At 46.1% G+C, this 19,875-nt stretch overlaps 1 long non-coding RNA gene across 1 annotated transcript in view; it reads right to left on the reverse strand.

Moving 5' to 3' along the window:
* The window catches only part of LOC134353852 (uncharacterized), a 40,900-nt gene extending 21,782 nt beyond the window's left edge, over positions 1-19,118 (reverse strand). The window contains exon 1 of the long non-coding RNA XR_010019692.1: positions 18,114-19,118. This is a non-coding gene — a long non-coding RNA (uncharacterized LOC134353852). The remainder of the gene's footprint in view (positions 1-18,113) is intronic.
* Between the last annotated feature and the right edge of the window lie 757 nt (positions 19,119-19,875).

Consider the following 19,875-nt stretch of genomic DNA (forward strand, 5'->3'; position numbering starts at 1 on the left):
ATCTGCCCCTGACTCTGTGACACACCCTTTCTGCTCTAACCCCCATCCCTCACTGCCCCTTTCACTTCACCCCCACCTGCCTCTGGGATGTCCCCTTCCACTCCCCCCTCCAATCTGTCGTTGGATTAAGCCTTCCCACCCACCTCAGGGACAATGTGTTATATACTATCCTCTCCTGGTCAGTGGATGCTTCTACTCACGTTTACTGCCTCCGTGATGCCCAGCTACCAACAACCTTCCCTACCCTGATTCTGAGAAACCCTATCTAAGCCATCTTTGACACACACCCTTCCACATCCATCTCTGAATGAACCCCCCTCCTGCCTTTGGGAAGCCCATCTTCCTCTGCCTCACATGGCAGTGAGTAGTGAGGTAGATCGGCTGTGTGACGGATTTGCCAAACCAGCCTTCCAGTCAACATCAGTGAGATCGAGGAGTTGGTTGTGGACTTCAGGAGGTGGAGATTGGGGAAACACACACCAACCACTACACATCAGGGGATCAGTAGTGAACAATTTCACGTTCCTGGATGTTAACATCTCTCAGATCAAAAACATGCAATTACCAAAGAAGCCCCCTCACTGGCCTAAAAGAAAATTGGCTCATTAGCCAGCTCTGTTATCAGCCACTGGACTCAGTAGTGAGAAAACCAATATATGTCTAGGGTCAGTACAATTTGGGTCCCACCAGACAGGAAAGTTGGGATGTTTTGATTTACAGTACCCCAATTTGAGTGAACGCTGCGTAAATGCTGCCCATACACAATTATTGGTTGGCAAGAAATAACAGAACATACACCACGTACAATTATAAAGAAAGTGTATTTACTAATTTAGCTTTATTAAGAGAATTTTACCAGTTATTAAAAGAAAAAAATAAAAGGGCCATTGTAATTAAACCAGTCTAAATGTGCACATGTTGGAGCTCAGATCTTCCATAATCTGGGTGTGTCCCTTATTCACAGCGCCAACCTCATCACTGATCTCCGGTAGGACTTCCCATCCTTTGGACCGCACCTTCCCATCGGATCGAATCCTATGACTGTCTCTCCTGATCTTCTCTTTGCATCTCCTGCCAAAAGACTGTGAACCCCACCAGTGTCTATCACAAATCCACCCCGCCTAGCTTTCTCTGGAACCTTCTCCCATTCCTGGTTGGCTGACACAGCATTCATAAGTTGAATATCACAGCTCCTTATCTTTAACTAAAACCCAAACACTATCAGCAGGATACACTGCTTCTACAGAAAGCTACTAAATGAAATACCCTACAGCATTAGCAGTAAAAATCTTAACCATGGCATTACCTTGTCCCCCCATCAATAATGATCACGTCCTCATGACTCTGAAATTTATCAAACCATTATTAATAACACAGTATCCAAAGGAATTTAATTTTAATATTCAAAGGAAACAGGCTTAAACACAATCAATTCTTACAGCAATTACACAGCATTCAGTGAATCAATCCCAGATGAAAGCTGCTACAATGAAGCTCTGTCATTGTGTAGAAACTTGACTTGTTAGTCAGCTCTGCTAACAGCTGCTGGACTCAGTGGTGAGAAAGCTACCTTTTGCAAACAATATATGTCTAGGGTCAGTATGATTTGGGTTCCACCAAACAGGAAAGTTGGGATGTTTTGATTAACAGAACTCCAATTTGAGTAAGTGCTGTGTAAATACTGCCCATACACAATTATCTGTCGGCAAGAAATAACAGATTGTACACTGCATACAATTATGAAGAAAGTGTATTTCCTCATTTTAGCTTTATCAACCATTTATTAAGAGAAAACAAGGAAAAGAAAAAGAAGGCCCATTATAATTAAACCAGTCTAAATGTGCACATGTTGGAACTCATATCTTCTAAAATCTGGGTGTGTTTCTTACTCATGGAACCAACTTCTCATCACCAATCTCCAGTAGGACTTCCCATAACCATATAACAATTACAGCACGGAAACAGGCCATCTCGGCCCTTCTAGTCCGTGTCGAACTCTTACTCTCACCTAGTCCCACCTCCCTGCATTCAGCCCATAACCCTCCATTCCTTTCCTGTCCATATAGCTGTCCAGTTTAACTTTAAACGACAACATCGAACGTGCCTCAACCACTTCTGCTGGAAGCCCGTTCCACACAGCCACCACCCCCGAGCAAAGAAGTTCCCCCCCATGCTACCCCAAACCCCTGCCCCCAACTCTCAACTCATGTCCTCTTGTTTGAATCTTCCCCACTCTCAGTGGAAGAAGCCTATCCACGTCAACCCCATCCACCCCTTTCATAATCTGAAATACCTCCATCAAGTCCCCCCCAACCCTCCACGTTCCAAAGAACAAAGACCCAACCCGCTCAACCTCTTTCCGCAACCCAGGTAATGAAATCCAAGTAACATTCTAGTAAACCTTCTCTGTACTCTCTCTATCCTGCTGATATCCTTCCTATAATTCGGCGATCAAAACTGCACACAACATTCCAAACCAGGCCCCACCACTGCCCTGCACAACCCCAACACCACATCCCAACTCCTATACTCAATGCTCTGATTAATAAAGGCCAGTATACCACCTTGGATTCCTTTGGATTGCACCTTTCAATTGGATCAAATCCTATGGCTGTCTCTCCTGATCTTCTCTCTGCATCTCCTGCCAAAAGACGTCGAACCACACCAGTGTCCATCACAAACCCTGTCTGCCCAGTTTCCTCTAGAATCTTCTCCTATTCCACCATCCTGATTGGCTGACACAGCATTCCTAAGTTGAAGTTGATCAGCAGCACACACTGCTTCTACAGAAGGCTATGAAGCAGGGCATTACACAAAGTAGGCACGACAGCTATATTTCACTAGGAGTTTTAGTATGTCACCAAAGACTCGCAAATTTCTACAGATGTGCCATGGCAAACATTCTGACTGCATCACTGTCTGGTATGGAGGGGCCACTGCACAGGTGTGGAAGAAAATTCTGAATGAAGGTTTAAAATAACTGAGTTGTAAACACCTTGTACCTTCCTTTAATTAGCAATATGCCTACTGCTGGCCTTAGTGCTTACACAGGTGTGTAAGCAAAATGAAGACAGTGAAGGTCATAAACTGTAAGGAGGGCTCTGTGGGCTGTCATTTATGACAGTTAAGAATTGAGACTAGTTTTCCTTCACCTGTCTGGTATGAACAGGGTGGCAGGGAAGAGAAGTGTGCGCAGTCACAATTACGACAGAGAAAGTACTCAGGAAGCTGAATAGTCTAAGGGTAGATCAATCTCTCGGACCAGATGGAATGCACCCTTGTGTTCTGAAGGAAGTAGCTGTGGAGGTTGCGGAGGCATTAGCAATGATCTTTCAAAAGTCAATAGATTCTGGCATGGTTCCGGAGGACTGGAAGATTGCAAATATCACTCTGCTATTTAAGAAGGGGGCAAGGAAGCAAAAAGGAAATTATAGCTTGACATCGGTGGTTGGGAAGTTGTTGGAGTCGATTTTCAAGGATGAGGTTACGGAATACCTGGAGGCATATGACAAGATAGGCAGAACTCAGCATGGTTTCCTTAAAGGAAAATCCTGCCTGACAAACCTATACAATTTTTTGAGGAAATTACAAGCAGGCTAGACAAGGGAGATGCAGTGGATGTTGTATATTTGGATTTTCAGAAGGCCTTTGACAAGGTGCCACACATGAGGCTACTTAACAAGATAAGAGCCCATGGAATTATGGGAAAGTTACATATGTGGATAGGGCGATGGCTGATTGGCAGGAAACAGAGAGTGGGAATAAAGGGATCCTATTCTGGTTGGCTGCCGGTTACCAGTGGTGTTGTGTTCCACAGGCGTCCGTATTGGGGCCACTTCTTTTTACGTTGTACATCAACGATTTGGATTATGGAATAGATAGCTTTGTGGCTAAGTTTCCGATGATACAAAGATAAGTGGAGGGGCCGGTAGTGCTGAGGAAACAGAGTCTGCAGAGAGACTTGGATAGATTGGAAGAATGGGCAAAGAGTGACAAATGAAATACAATGTTGGAAAGTGTATGGTTATGCACTTTGGCAGAAGAAATAAACGGGCAGACTATTATTTAAATAGGGAGAGAATTCAAAGTTCTGAGATGCATTAGGACTTGGGAGTCCTCGTGCAGGATACCCTTAAGGTTAACCTCCAGGTTGAGTTGGTGGTGAAGAAGGCGAATGCAATGTTGGCATTCATTTCTAGAGGAGTAGAGTATAGGAGCAGGGATGTGATGTTGAGGCTCTATAAGGCGCTGGTAAGACCTCACTTGGAGTACTGTGGGCGGTTTTGGGCTCCTTATTTAAGAAAAGATGTGCTGACGTTGGAGAGGGTACAGAGAAGATTCACTAGAATGATTCCATGAATGAGAGGGTTAACATATGAGGAACGTTTGTCCACTCTTAGACTGTATTCCTTGGAGTTTAGAAGAATGAGGGGGGGACCTCATAGAAACATTTCAAATGTTGAAAGGCATGGACAGAGTGGATGTGGCAAAGTTGTTTGCCATGATGGGGGAGTCTAGTACGAGAGGGCATGACTTAAGGATTGAAATGCGCCCATTCAGAACAGAGATGTGAAGAAATTTTTTTAGCCAGAGGGTGGTGAATCTATGGAATTTGTTGCCACGGGCGGCAGTGGAGGCCAAGTCATTGGGTGTATTTAAGGCAGAGATTGATAGGTATCTGAGTAGCCAGATGGTTATGGTGGGAAGGCGGGGGAGTGGGACTAAATAGGAGAATGGATCAGCTCATGATAAAATGGCCGACTTCTGCTCCTTTGTCTGATGTCCAACATATAAAAGAAATTATTAGATTAGATTAGGAGGACACGCAGTCTTCTTTTATTGTCATTTAGTAATGCATGCATTAAGAAATGATAAAATATTCCTCCGGTGTGATATCACAGGACAGACCAAGACTGAAAAACTGACAAAAACCACATAATTATAACATATAGTTACAACAGTGCAACAATACCATAACTTGATGAAGAACAGGCCATGGCACAGTAAAAAAGTTCAAAGTCTCTTGAAATTCCCACATCTCAGGCAGACGGGAGAAGGAAGAAAACTCTCCCTGCCATGCCCAATCACAGTCCGACATTGAGTCGTCCGAAAACTTCGAGCTCTGATCAGCCCTCCGACACCAAGTACCGAGCACCATCTCTGCCGAACGCTTCGACCTCAGCCTCGGTTGCCAGCAGCAGGCAAAGCCATGGATTCTGGGCCTTCCCTCCGGAGATTCTCAATTGCACAGTAGCAACAGCAGCGAACCGGGCATTTCAGATAGTTCAAACAGGAATTCTGCAGATGCTGGAAATTCAGGCAACACACATCAAAGTTGCTGGTGAACGCAGCAGGCCAGGCAGCATCTCGAGGAAGAAGTACAGTTGACGTTTCAGGCCGAGACCCTTCGTCAGGACTAACTGAAGGAAGAGTTAATAAGAGATTTGAAAGTGGGAGGGGGAGGGGGAGATCCAAAATGATAGAAGAAGACAGGAGGGGGAGGGATGGAGCCAAGAGCTGGGCAGGTGATTGGCAAAGGGGATATGAGAGGATCATGGGACAGGAGGCCCAGGGAGAAAGACAAAGGGGGGGGGAACCCAGAGGATGGGCAAGGGGTATAGTGGGAGGGACAGAGGGAGAAAAAGGAGAGTGAGAGAAAGAATGTGTGTATAAAAATAAATAACGGATAGGGTACAAGGGGGAGGTGGGGCATTAGCGGAAGTTAGAGAAGTCGATGTTCATGCCATCAGGTTGGAGGCTACCCAGACGGAATATAAGGTGTTATTCCTCCAACCTGAGTGTGGCTTCATCTTTACAGTAGAGGAGGCCGTGGATAGACATGACAGAATGGGAATTGGATGTGGAATTAAAATGTGTGGCCACTGGGAGATTCTGCTTTCTCTGGCGGACAGAGCGTAGGTATTCAGCAAAGCGGTCTCCCAGTCTGCGTCAGATCTCGCCAGTATATAGAAGGCCACATCGAGAGCACCGGACGCAGTATATCACCCCAGCCGACTCACAGGTGAAGTGTCGCCTCACCTGGAAGGACTGTCTGGGGACCTGAATGATGGTAAGGGAGGAAGTGTAAGGGCATGTGTGGCACTTGCTCCGCTTACAAGGATAAGTGCCAGGAGGGAGATCAGTGGGGAGGGATGGGGGGGACGAATGGACAAGGGAGTCGCGTAGGGAGCGATCCCTGCGGAAAGCAGAGAGAGGGGCGAGGGAAAGATGTGCTTAGTGGTGGGATCCCATTGGAGGTGGCGGAAGTTAAGGAGAATAATACGTTGGACCCGGAGGCTGGTGGGGTGGTAGGTGAGGACCAGGGGAATCCTATTCCTAGTGGGTGGCAGGAGGATGGAGTGAGAGCAGATGTACGTGAAATGGGGGAGATGCATTTGAGAGCAGAGTTGATAGTGGAGGAAGGGAAGCCCCTTTCTTTAAAAAAGGAGGGCATCTCCCTCGTCCTGGAATGAAAAGCCTCATCCTGAGAGCAGATGCGGCAGAGATGGAGGAATTGTGAGAAGGGGATGGCATTTTTGCAAGAAACAGGGTGAGAAGAGGAATAGTCCAGATAGCTGTGCAGAGTCAGTAGGCTTATAGTAGACATCAGTAGGTAAGCTGTCTCCAGAGATAGAGACAGAAAGATCTAGAAAGGGGAGGGAGATGTCGGAAATGGACCAGGTAAACTTGAGGGCAGGGTGAAAGTTGGAGGCAAAGTTAATAAAGTCAACGAGCTCAGCATGCGTGCAGGAAGCAGCGCCAATGCAGTCGTCGATGTAGCGAAGGAAAAGTGGGGGACGGATACCAGAATAGGCACGGAACATAGATTGTTCCACAAAGCCAACAAAAAGGCAGGCATAGCTAGGACCCATATGGGTGCCCATAGCTACACCTTTAGTTTGGAGGAAATGGGAGGAGCCAAAGGAGAAATTATTAAGAGTAAGGACTAATTCCGCTAGACGGAGCAGAGTGGTGATAGAGGGGAACTGATTAGGTCTGGAATCCAAAAAGAAGCGGAGAGCTTTGAGACCTTCCTGATGGGAGATGGAAGTATATAGGGACTGCACATCCATGGTGAAAATAAAGCGGTGGGGGCCAGGGAACTTAAAATCATTTAAAAGTTTAAGAGCGTGAGAAGTGTCACGAACATAGGAAGGGATTGAACAAGGGGGGATAAAACAGTGTCGAGGTATGCAGAAACGAGTTCAGTGGGGCAGGAGCAAGCTAAGGCAATAGGTCTGCCAGGACAGGCAGGTTTATGGATCTTGGGTAGGAGGTAGAAACGGGAAGTGTGGGGTGTGGGAACTATAAGGTTGGTAGCAGTGGATGGGAGATCCCCTGAGCGGATAAAGTCGGTGATGGTGTGGGAGACAATGGCCTGGTGCTCCTTAGTGGGGTCACGATCGAGGGGTAAATAAGAGGAGGTATCCGCGAGTTGTCACTGTGCCTCGGCAAGGTAGAGGTCAGTACGCCAGACTACAACAGCAGCCCCCTTATCGGCGGGTTTAATAATAAGGTTAGGATTAGTGCGGAGGGAGTGGAGAGCAGAGCGTTCCGAAGGAGTGAGGTTGGAATGGGAACAAGGTGCGGTGAAGTCGAGACGGTTGATGTCCCGTCGGCAGTTAGCGATAAAGAGATCCAGAGCAGATAGAAGACCAGAGCGGGGTGTCCATGAAGAGGAGGAGGGTTGAAGACAGGAAAAGGGGTCATCGGTGGGGGTGGAAGAGTCCTTGCCGAAGTAGGCTCGGAGACGGAGACGGCGGAAGAAGAGTTCCGCATCGTGGCAAACACGGAACTCGCTGAGGTGTGGGCGAAGGGGGACAAAGGTGAGGCCCTTACTGAGGACAGAGCGTTCTGCCTCCGACAGTTGAAGGTCGGAGGGGATGGTAAAGACCCGGCACAGATGACAGCTGGGATCAGAGGGGGGAGGGGGGAGGCTGGGGGTGTCAGTGGAGAGGGGAGGGTTGGGGTGAGAGGAAGATGGAGCTTCTGAGGACCCAGGAGCTGACGATGGGATCTGAAGGAGACGGTATTGCAGAATATTGGTGGGGAAAGGGGAGACGGGAGTCACAATAGCAGCACATAAAGACCCGGCCTGGAGTTCAAGGCTGGAGTCGCAGTTGGTGGTTGCGCAATCGCTGTGAAGGTGTCCATGGTCGTTGCTGGAGTCCGGGTTTTGGATATGCCCTGAGGTGTTGGAGCCGGTGAGATCAATGGCAGGGGCCGCAATCTGAAGTTCATGCCTGCTAGTTTCATGGCCAGCAGGCTCTGGAGTCCGTAGATGTAGGATCTTGCAATCTTTGCCTAACATGACAAAGTCAAAAAAACGACGACTGCAGGCGTGAATCTGACGGAGGATGAAATAACAGGTAGGATCATTACAGACGGCGAAGGAAGTGTCCCGAAGGTGTGGAAGGGTCTGGGATAGGGACAACAAATACCTCCTCATGGCGGAGAGGGTTGCCTTCAGAGCTAGCGGCGAGAGGCAGAGTCAATAAAATGCGAGTACCTGGGATCCTCAGAAGGTCCAAATTGAGAGAACCATAGAACCATAGAAACTACAGCACAGAAACAGGCCCTTTGGCCCTTCTTGGCTGTGCCGAACCATTTTCTGCCTAGCCCCACTGACCTGCACACGGACCATATCCCTCCATACACCTCCCATCCATGTATCTGTCCAATTTATTCTTAAATGTTAAAAAAGAACCCGCATTTACCACCTCGTCTGGCAGCTCATTCCATACTCCCACCACTCTCTGTGTGAAGAAGCCCCCCCTAATGTTCCCTTTAAACTTTTCCCCCCTCACCCTTAACCCATGTCCTCTGGTTTTTTTCTCCCCTTGCCTCAGTGGAAAAAGCCTGCTTGCATTCACTCTATCTATACCCATCATAATTTTATATACCTCTATCAAATCTCCCCTCATTCTTCTATGCTCCAGGGAATAAAGTCCGAACCTATTCAACCTTTCTCTGTAACTGAGTTTCTCAAGTCCCAGCAACATCCTTGTAAACCTTCTCTGCACTCTTTCAACCTTATTTATATCCTTCCTGTAATTTGGTGACCAAAACTGAACACAATACTCCAGATTCGGCCTCACCAATGCCTTATACAACCTCACCATAACATTCCAGCTCTTATACTCAATACTTCGATTAATAAAGGCCAATGTACCAAAAGCTCTCTTTACAACCCTATCTACCTGTGACGACACTTTCAGGGAATTTTGTATCTGTATTCCCAGATCCCTCTGTTCCACTGCACTCCTCAGTGCCTTACCATTAACCCTGTATGTTCTACATTGGTTTGTCCTTCCAACGTGCAATACCTCACACTTGTCAGTATTAAACTCCATCTGCCATTTTTCAGCCCATTTTTCCAGCTGGTCCAAGTCCCTCTGCAGGCTCTGAAAACCTTCCTCACTGTCTACTACACCTCCAATCTTTGTATCATCAGCAAACTTGCTGATCCAATTTACCACATTATCATCCAGATCATTGATATAGATGACAAATAACAATGGACCCAGCACTGATCCCTGTGGCACACCACTAGTCACAGGCCTCCACTCAGAGAAGCAATTCTCTACCACCACTCTCTGGCTTCTTCCATCGAGCCAATGTCTAATCCAATTTACCACCTCTCCATGTATACCTAGCGACTGAATTTTCCTAACTAACCTCCCATGCGGGACCTTGTCAAAGGCCTTACTGAAGTCCATGTAGACAATATCCACTGCCTTCCCTTCATCCACTTTCCTGGTAACCTCGAAAAACTCCAACAGATTGGTCAAACATGACCTACCACGCACAAAGCCATGTTGACTCTCCCTAATAAGCCCCTGTCCATCCAAATGCTTGTAGATTCTGTCTCTTAGTACTCCCTCCAATAACTTACCTACTACTGACGTTAAACTCACCGGCCTATAATTTCCCGGATTACTTTTCGATCCTTTTTTAAACAACGGAACAACATGAGCCACTCTCCAATCCTCCGGCACTTCACCCGTAGACAGCGACATTTTAAATATTTCTGCCAGGGCCCCTGCAATTTCAACACTAGTCTCCTTCAAGGTCCGAGGGAACACTCTGTCAGGTCCCAGGGATTTATCCACTTTAATTTTCCTCAAGACAGCAAGCACTTCCTCCTTTTCAATCTGTACAGTTTCCGTGGTCTCACTACTCGATTCCCTCAATTCCATAGATTTCATGCCAGCTTCCTTAGTAAATACAGACGCAAAAAACCTATTTAAGATCTCCCCAATTTCCTTTGGTTCCGCACAAAGCCGACCACTCTGATCTTCAAGAGGACCAATTTTATCCCTTACAATCCTTTTGCTCTTAATATACTTGTAAAAGCTCTTTGGATTATCCTTCACTTTGACTGCCAAGGCAACCTCATGTCTTCTTTTTGCCCTCCTGATTTTCTTGCACTTCTTATACTCCTCAAGCACCTGATGTACCCCCTGTTTCCTATACATTTCATACAACTCCCTCTTCTTCTTTATCAGAGTTGCAATATCCCTTGAGAACCAAGGTTCCTTATTCCTATTCAATTTGCCTTTAATCCTGACAGGAACATACAAACTCTGCACTCTCAGAATTTCCCCTTTGAAGGCTTCCCACCTACCAATCACATCTTTGCCAGAGAACAACCTGTCCCAATCCACGCTTTTTAGATCCTTTCTCATTTTTTCAAATTTGGCCTTCTTCCAGTTCAGAACCTCAACCCTAGGACCAGATCTATCCTTGTCCATGATCAAATTGAAACTAATGGTGTTATGATCACTGGAACCAAAGTGCTCCCCTACACAGACTTCTGTCACTTGCCCTAATTCGTTTCCTAACAGGAGATCCAATATTGCATCCCCTCTAGTTGGTCCCTCTATATACTGATTTAGAAAACTTTCCTGAACACATTTTTTACAAACTCTAAACCATCTAGACCCCTAACAGTATGGGAGTCCCAATCAATGTATGGAAAATTAAAATCTCCTACCACCACAACTTTATGTTTCCTGCAGTTGCCTGCTATCTCTCTGCAGATTTGCTGTTCCAAGTCTCGTTGACTATTGGGTGGTCTGTAATACAATCCCACTGATGTGGCCATACCCTACACATGAGGCTTGGAAACGAATCCTAAAGCCAACTGGAGTAAGTTGGCGACAGAGGCACGTTCCAAGAAAGGGTATATGGCTGTGATAGTGAGTCTGAGTCAAAATGTGGTCGAAAAGTTTAAGAGCCGAAGAAATTACAGATGGGGAGCAGTGAGAAATGGTTTCACTGAACTCCCGTCGAAGAGAGGATCTAAACTTCTTCAGTGTGGGCATCACCGGAAGAGGCTTCACAGTAGTGAATTTTAAAAACGCAAACAACAGGAATTCTGCAGATGCTGGAAATTCAAGCAACACACATCAAAGTTGCTGGTGAACGCAGCAAGCCAGACAGCATCTCTAGGAAGAGGTACAGTCGATTTTCAGGTCGAGACCCTTTGTCAGGACTAACTGAAGGAAGAGTTAGTAAGAGATTTGAAAGTGGGAGGGGGAGGGGGAGATCCAAAATGATAGGAGAAGACAGGAGGGGGAGGGATGGAGCCAAGAGCTGGACAGGTGATTGGCAAAGGGGATATGAGAGGATCATGGGACAGGAGGCCCAGGGAGAAAGACAAAGGGGGGGGGAACCCAGAGGATGGGCAAGGGGTATAGTGGGAGGGACAGAGGGAGAAAAAGGAGAGTGAGAGAAAGAATGTGTGTATAAAAATAAATAACGGATGGGGTACAAGGGGGAGGTGGGGCATTAGCGGAAGTTAGAGAAGTCGATGTTCATGCCATCAGGTTGGAGGCTACCCAGACGGAATATAAGGTGTTGTTCCTTCAACCTGAGTGTGGCTTCATCTTTACAGTAGAGGAAGCCGTGGATAGACATGTCAGAATGGGAATTGGATGTGGAATTAAAATGTGTGGCCACTGGGAGATCCTGCTTTCTCTGGCGGACAGAGCGTAGGTGTTCAGCAAAGCGGTCTCCCAGTCTGCGTCGGGTTCGCCAATATATAGAAGGCCACATCGAGAGCACCAGATGCAGTACATCACCCCAGCCGACTCACAGGTGAAGTGTCGCCTCACCTGGAAGGACTGTCTGGGGCCCTGAATGGTGGTAAGGGAGGAAGTGTAAGGGCATGTGTAGCACTTGTTCCGCTTACAAGGATAAGTGCCAGGAGGGAGATCAGTGGGGAGGGATTTTTTTCAGAAATTTCTCCAGATTATACTTTTATACTTTAATGACTTACTAGATCTAAGGATTAAATGAACCTATATATCATAAATAAGCATGCCATTTGGCCTGGGCTCTCAGCATGCTTGCAATAATCTATATTAGTTTCAAGGATGTTCTAACAACCTATGTCTGTGTTATGGACAGAAAAGAGACTGTCTCTGGCATTTTTGTGGGAATTGATAAGATGCACAGGATTGACTTTGTTTAAACTTTGACTGATTTAATTGACTCTCTGTGTGCATGAATAAAAAAGCTGTGACTATTGTTCTGTGGAAGACTTGGCAATCGCACCGTTAGAGAGGGATTCTTCCCTTATTCATGAATAAAGTTATTCTCTAGTCACTTCAAAATCTATGTCCAATTCATTAGCGACCAACTTTAATTGAATTTTCTTAGCAAATAAATTTTCCTAAAACAGGATTGGAAGACACTCAGAAAGCTCCATCATAAGCACCTGCCTCCCCAGCATCAAGTACACGTTCAAAATGTGTTGCCTCAAGATGATAAGGACATGGATAGGAAGAGAATGGAGAACTGTGGTGTGAGTAGAAAAACATGTCTGCACAGATGAGATGGACTGAAGGATAAACTTCTGTGCTGCAGAATGGGTGAGGAGGCTGTCCAGTGACCATTCCTGTGCATAAAGCTCTCATCACTGAGCAGATATTGTCTTCTCATTCTCTTTTGCTTAGCCTGTCACTCAGCAAGTTCATTGCTTACAGGAAATCACAGAATCAGAGAAGGGACCCGACAGAGGGTTCCCCATTCTGTCTCAGTCTGATGATGGGGAAAGGCTCCCACTCCCAGAGAGTGACATGGGAATCTTTTGACATGGAATGATTTGACAAAATGCTGGAAGAAGTTCTGGAGTTCGACATGGTAAAAAAACACACTGAACTGAAAATCACCATGAAACATGGCAGACTTAATAACGTCAGTCAGTCAGATCTGAGTTAATAGAACATTGAACAGTATAGCACAGGTCAGGCCCTTTGGCCACAATGTTGTACTGACTTCTAACCTCCAAGATCAATCTAAATGTTCCCTCCTACATAGCCAATATTTTCTATCATCCATGTGCCTGCCTGTCTAAGAGTCTCTTTACTGTTCTTAATGTATCTGCCTTGGACTCCACCTCTGGCAGGGGGTTCCACACACCAACACTCTGTGTAAAGAACTTAACTCCAACATTTCTGCCTCCCGCCCACCCCCACACCATACTTTCCTCCAATCACCTTAGAATTATACCCCCCCCCCCCATATTACCATTTCTCCCCTGGGAAATATGCCTGGCTATCCACTCGATCTCTGCCTCTTACTATCTTTTCCACCTCCATCACGTCAGCTCCCCGTACACTCCAAAGAGAAAAGCCCTAGCTCGCTCAACCTGTCCTCATAATACGTGCCCTCTAATCTAGCCAGGTGCTGGTAACCACCCCTAATGCTTCCACATCCTTCTGATAGTGTGGTGCTCAGAACTGAACATTATGCTCCAAGCGTGGTCTAGCCAGGATTTTATAGAACTGCTGTGTACATACATCTATTGATACTTCTGGACACATCTTCAGTGATGTTCCTGGAATCATCCGGCGTTTCGGGTCTTTCAACATCATACAACCTCCTCTAGCTGACCCAGCCGGGGCTGATCAGACCCCAGCTTGTGTCCAGATGGCTAGCTACTTATGACTCCATGGTTCCCCTCTTTTGAGCCACAGCCATCTTGAGGCCCTTTCTGCTGCATCAGTGGTACTGCGGATGGCTCTCCTCTTCCTCTCTCCCTCGATGCCCAAAATGCTGAAGGCTGTAACTAAAGAACGGGCTACGAATTCCCCTACAACCAACCTCCACTGGGAGACAACTCGCTCTCCATCCAGCCTGCTGACAGTTGCTGACCAGTCCTGTGTACTTGGAGAGCTTCCTTTCAAAGGCCTCTTCCAAGCTATCTTCCCATGGGACTGTCAGCTCCAGCAGCACCACTTGCTTACTAGACTCAGACACTAGGACAATGTCTGGTCGCAGGGTGGTGGCTGCGATACGGTTGGGGAACTTCAGCTGCCCTTCGAGGTCCACCAACAGCCTACAATATGTCGCTACTCTTGAACTCAATACCTGACTAAAGAAGGCCAACACTCCATACATCTTCTTAACCACCCTGTCAACTTGCGTGGAAATTCATACTATTACTGCACTTTCTGATTGGAGAAGCTTATGTGAACAGCAGGGGGTGTAATGTTACCATGACAGAAACCTATGTAAGCATTACACTGTGGTTTACAAATCCCTCTGGCCTCTTCTCTCTCACCTCCCTATGAAGACCCTCCTTCCTCCCTTTCTCCTATGGTCTACTCTCCTCTCCTATCACATTCTTCCCTCTCCGGCCTTTTATTTTTCTCACTCACCTGACTTCACCACCTTCTAGCTATCGTCCTACCCCTCCATCTCTTTATTCAGGTGTCCTCCCATTCCTTTTCAGCCCTGAAGAGTGTCAGCCTGAAAAATCAGCTGTTTATTCATTTCCATAGATGGCGACCTGACATAGAAACATAGAAAATAGGTGCAGTAGTAGGCCATTCGGCCCTTCGAGCCGGCACCGCCATTTATTATGATCATGGCTGATCATCCAACTCAGAACCCTGCACCAGCCTTCCCTCCATACCCCCTGATCCCCGTAGCCACAAGGGCCATATCTAACTCCCTCTTAAATATAGCCAATGAACTTGCCTCAACTGTTTCCTGTGGCAGAGAATTCCACAGATTCACCACTCTCTGTGTGAAGAAGTTTTTCCTAATCTCAGTCCTAAAAGGCTTCCCCCTTATCCTCAAACTGTGACCCCTCGTTCTGGACTTCCCCAACATCGGGAACAATCTTCCTGCAACTAGCCTGTCCAATCCCTTAAGGATTTTATACGTTTCAATCAGATCCCCCCTCAATCTTCTAAATTCCAACAAGTACAAACCTAGTTCATCCAGTCTTTCTTCATATGAAAGTCCTGCCATCCCAGGAATCAATCTGGTGAACCTTCTTTGTACTCCCTCTATGGCAAGGATGTCTTTCCTCAGATTAGAGGACCAAAACTGCACACAATACTCCAGGTGTGGTCTCACCAAGGCCTTGTACAACTGCAGTAGTACCTCCCTGCTACTGTACTCGAATCCTGTCGCGATAAATGCCAGCATACCATTCGCCTTTTTCACCGCCTGCTGTACCTGCATGCCCACTTTCAATGACTGGTGTATAATGACACCCAGGTCTCGTTGCACCTCCCCTTTTCCTAATCAGCCACCATTCAGATAATAATCTGTTTTCCTATTTTTGCCACCAAAGTGGATAACTTCACATTTATCCACATTAAATTGCATCTGCCACGAATATGCCCACTCACCCAACCTATCCAAGTCGCCCTGCATCCTCTTAGCATCCTCCTCACAGCTAACACTGCCGCCCAGCTTCGCGTCATCTGCAAACTTGGAGATGCTGCATTTAATTCCCTCATCCAAGTCATTAATATATATTGTAAACAACTGGGGTCCCAGCACTGAGCCTTGCGGTACCCCACTAGTCACTGCCTGCCATTCTGAAAAGGTCCCGTTTATTTCCACTCTTTGCTTCCTGTCTGCTAACCAATTCTCTATCCACATCAATACCTTACCCCCAATACCGTGTGCTTTAAGTTTGCACACTAATCTCCTGTGTGGGACCTTGTCAAAAGCCTTTTGAAAATCCAAATATACCACATCCACTGGTTCTCCCCTATCCACTCTACTAGTTACATCCTCAAAAAATTCTATGAGATTCGTCAGACATGATTTTCCTTTCACAAATCCATGCTGACTTTGTCCGATGATTTCACCGCTTTCCAAATGTGCTGTTATCACATCTTTGATAACTGACTCCAGCAGTTTCCCCACCACCGACATTAGGCTAACCGGTCTGACTGCTGAGTTCCTACAGCATTTTGTGTGTGAAACATTTGCCCCTCTCACCTTATCTCCTTACCTGTCCATCTCCTCCCTCAGGTGCTCCTCCCCCTTTCCTTTCTTCCATGAAATCCATGAGATCAAGTTGCTGAGAACACATCCAGTGTACATCAACTATACCCAGCTGATCCCTGCCAGTCTTTCATGGCATGAAGGACAGATTAGCAATGTTTGTAAGTTGATTGACAGTGAAAAATAAATTAGGTTTCCTTTGACTGCTGACATACAATGTCTGTCGACATTGTGTGTATTGCTTGTGGAAGCTTGCTGTATTAAACAAGCAGCCATGTTCTCATAAAATCTTGATTGGATTGGTGCAATTTGGCAATGGGATGACAATGTTTGTAAATGCTTTCAATAGCACTGTTCTTACCCAGAAATGTCTGAGCTTAAGAATGTACTATCACTGTGAATCGAGTACACAGGTGCAAAGAGTACTAAGTTGTGCCAAAAGACACACTTGTGTTCGGTGGAGAAAAAGCTCTGGAAATGGGTGCACTGGATCTCCCAGGCACAGCTGAGATCTTGCTATCTAAAGCTAAGTATTTAGGACTTGGATGAAAAATATAGTAAATATAGTTCCAAATTTGTCTCACATGAAGAAATTATAATGTATCTTTCAGACGAGTAAATAAGCAATTTTCTACCAATTGAAATGGAGCATTGAGAATCAGGGCTGGTGTCCACATCAGATATCCATACCTCAGTAGCTAATGGGAGTAGTTCTGATTGAGGCCTCAAAGAAAGAACTGGGTCCAATTTCCATTGAATTAAAATATCAATTTGAGCTCCACAAGATAAATAAACTGCTTGTGTCACTTTTGGTTCTTCAGCAAATCGCCTCATGAGACCTTTGTTTCTTCTGTTCAATTAAGGTATACAATGATAACAAACACCTATCATATCAAGAGACCTGTTGCACTCGACCACAAAAGCTCCACACATTAACAATCTTCCATGAGAACGCCCAGTCGTCTACTTTTGACATTCATTGGTATTGTCATTGCTGAGTTCACCCCCATCAGTCACTTCAAGGTCACAGTGATCGGAAAATCTCCAGGACCAGTCGTGTAAATACTGTGACAATTTTTGTAAACTTTGTACATGGTAGAAATGACAAAAGACGAGTATGGCAATCTCAAACACAACAATTCATCACTCCTACTCTGAATGTCAGTTCTCCAGCACTTGAATACCATTGACCTTTGAATGTGGCGTTGGAGATACTAGATTGTATCTAGGTACTGTAGATACCACACCAGACATACAATGAGAACTTGTACACATGTCTGTGTAAGGGTGAGATTTGGATGAAGCAAGCTGGAGATAAATTGTCTTCAAGTTATTGAAGGAGTGAACAATTTTTTCCTGTGTAATACCATCATACCAGTTGTTGATCCTTCAAAAACAATGCATAACTCATGTTTGAAACGTTTGTCTACTTTGTGTCTGAAATGAAGTTTTCTGTTTTAACTTCTCATTGACACCCATTGGATCCAGAGCCCTGACAACACTTCAGCATAACTTCACCAGAGATTAGATGTTCAACTGCTTGAATTGCGGGAGGAATTCACTACTTGATCTGATCTTACGATGCACTAAGAGAGCACACAGGAAAATATTCACCTGTTCTGAGTGTAACGTTCAGTTATATTGGCTCGTGTATGTCTAGGGGAAATCCAGCCCAGCACCCGCCTCAACACTCCCCACAGGGTCGGTTGCCGCCCGAATCAATCACAAATATCAATCATCAGCCAGCACACCCAGTAAATTTTAACAAATACACTTTATAGATATTACTAATTCTATGACATTAATATACATTTGAGACAGAGAGGAAAGTAATGAAAAAAAAAGGCGCCAACACTTATCAAAGTCCAAGTTCTTCGCGCGCTACGTTGGAGCTCAATTCGACTTCAGACGACCACTCGAATTCCGTCGACTCACGGCTCGGGACCACCCTGAGTGATCGACCGGAGCCTCTCCACACGTCCGCGGTCCTCCTCGTCTCTCCTCCAACTCCCCGCCAAAACTCAGTCCACAGTCATATCATACAGCATGGTATCCGAAAACAAAACAATACATAACCACCCATTGGCTAATAGAAGCCTGTTATCTCATTTTAAAAATAAACAAACTGTTAGCGCAAACTCTCTTCAGCGTTAAAGCACAACAAAGCCGCATTCCCCAGATTAACATAACAAAGTCGCCATTTTAAATGCAACAAAAGAAAGACCCCATACATGAGTGTGGGAAGGGATTCAGTCATTCATCCCGCCTGCAGACACACTGGAGAGTTCACAATGGGGAAAAGTCATTCACCTTCTCTGTCTGTGGGAAGGGATAAATTTAGTCTCCCAACATACAGAAACACCAGAGGAGAGGCTGCTTGGAGTGTAGGAAAGGATTACATGATGTGAGGCAAAACTGAGTTCACACTGAGAGACAGCGTACCTGTTCTGTGTGAACAAAGAGGTTTGAAGATTCAAAGTACATTTACTATCAAAAAAAGTATAAATCATACAACCTTGAGATCTGTTTGCTTACAGGTAGCTACAAAGCAAGAAACTCAAAAGATCCCAATTTAAAAAAAAGACCAACCCCAATGCACACAGAAAAAGAAGGGGAAAACACAAATAATGCAAACAATAAATGAGCAACAACAGCATTCCAAACAAAACTGAGTCCTTAGCTCCAAATCCCTCAAGAGGGCACAATGCCTCAGTATTCAGTTTCATCATATTAGCAGGGCAAATCGTTGCAAAATTTGCAAACACGAAACACAGCAGCCGGGACAGTCTCAATTTTAGTGCTTACAGCTATCGACCCTTGTACCCGGGTTAGTTGGACAGGCATCGGAACTCCCCTGCTTTGTCTTCTCCTCTCCAAATCACTTACTCCAACCAGCATGACTCCAACTCCAAAACCACTCTCCTATTCCCCACCTTCCCCTAATCCCCATCGATCTCCTATTCCCACCCTCACCTAATCCCCACCACTCTCCTAATCACCACCACTCTTCTATTCTCCACCCTCCCCTAATCCCCACCACTCTCCTATTTCCCACCCTCGGCGAATCTACAGCACTCTCCTGTTCCCACCATCCCCTGTTCACCACCACTCTCCTATTCCCCACCTCCCTGAATCGCCACCACTCTGCTATTCGCCACCCTGTCCTAATCCCCACCACTGTCCCCGAAACCCCACCACTCTCCTATTCCCACCCTCCCCTAATACCCACCACTCTCCTATTCCCCACCTTCCTCTAATCCCCTCCGCTCTCCTCAAACCCCACCACTCTCCTATTCCCACCCTCACCTAATCCCCGCCACTCTCCCCGAAACCCCACCACTGTCCTATTCCCACCTTCCACTAATCCCCACTACTCTCCCCGAAACCCCACCACTCTCCTGTTCCCCAGCTTACACTAATCGCCACAACTCTCCTATTCTCCACCCTCCCCTAATCCCCATCGCTCTCCCCGAAACCCCACCACTCTCCTATTCCCACCTTCCACTAATCCCCACTACTCTCCCCGAAACCCCACCACTCTCCTGTTCCCCAGCTTACACTAATCGCCACAACTCTCCTATTCTCCACCCTCCCCTAATCCCCATCGCTCTCCCC

This window comes from Mobula hypostoma, chromosome 11 (assembly GCF_963921235.1).
Source record: "Mobula hypostoma chromosome 11, sMobHyp1.1, whole genome shotgun sequence".
NCBI classification, from domain to species: Eukaryota; Metazoa; Chordata; class Chondrichthyes; order Myliobatiformes; family Myliobatidae; genus Mobula; species Mobula hypostoma.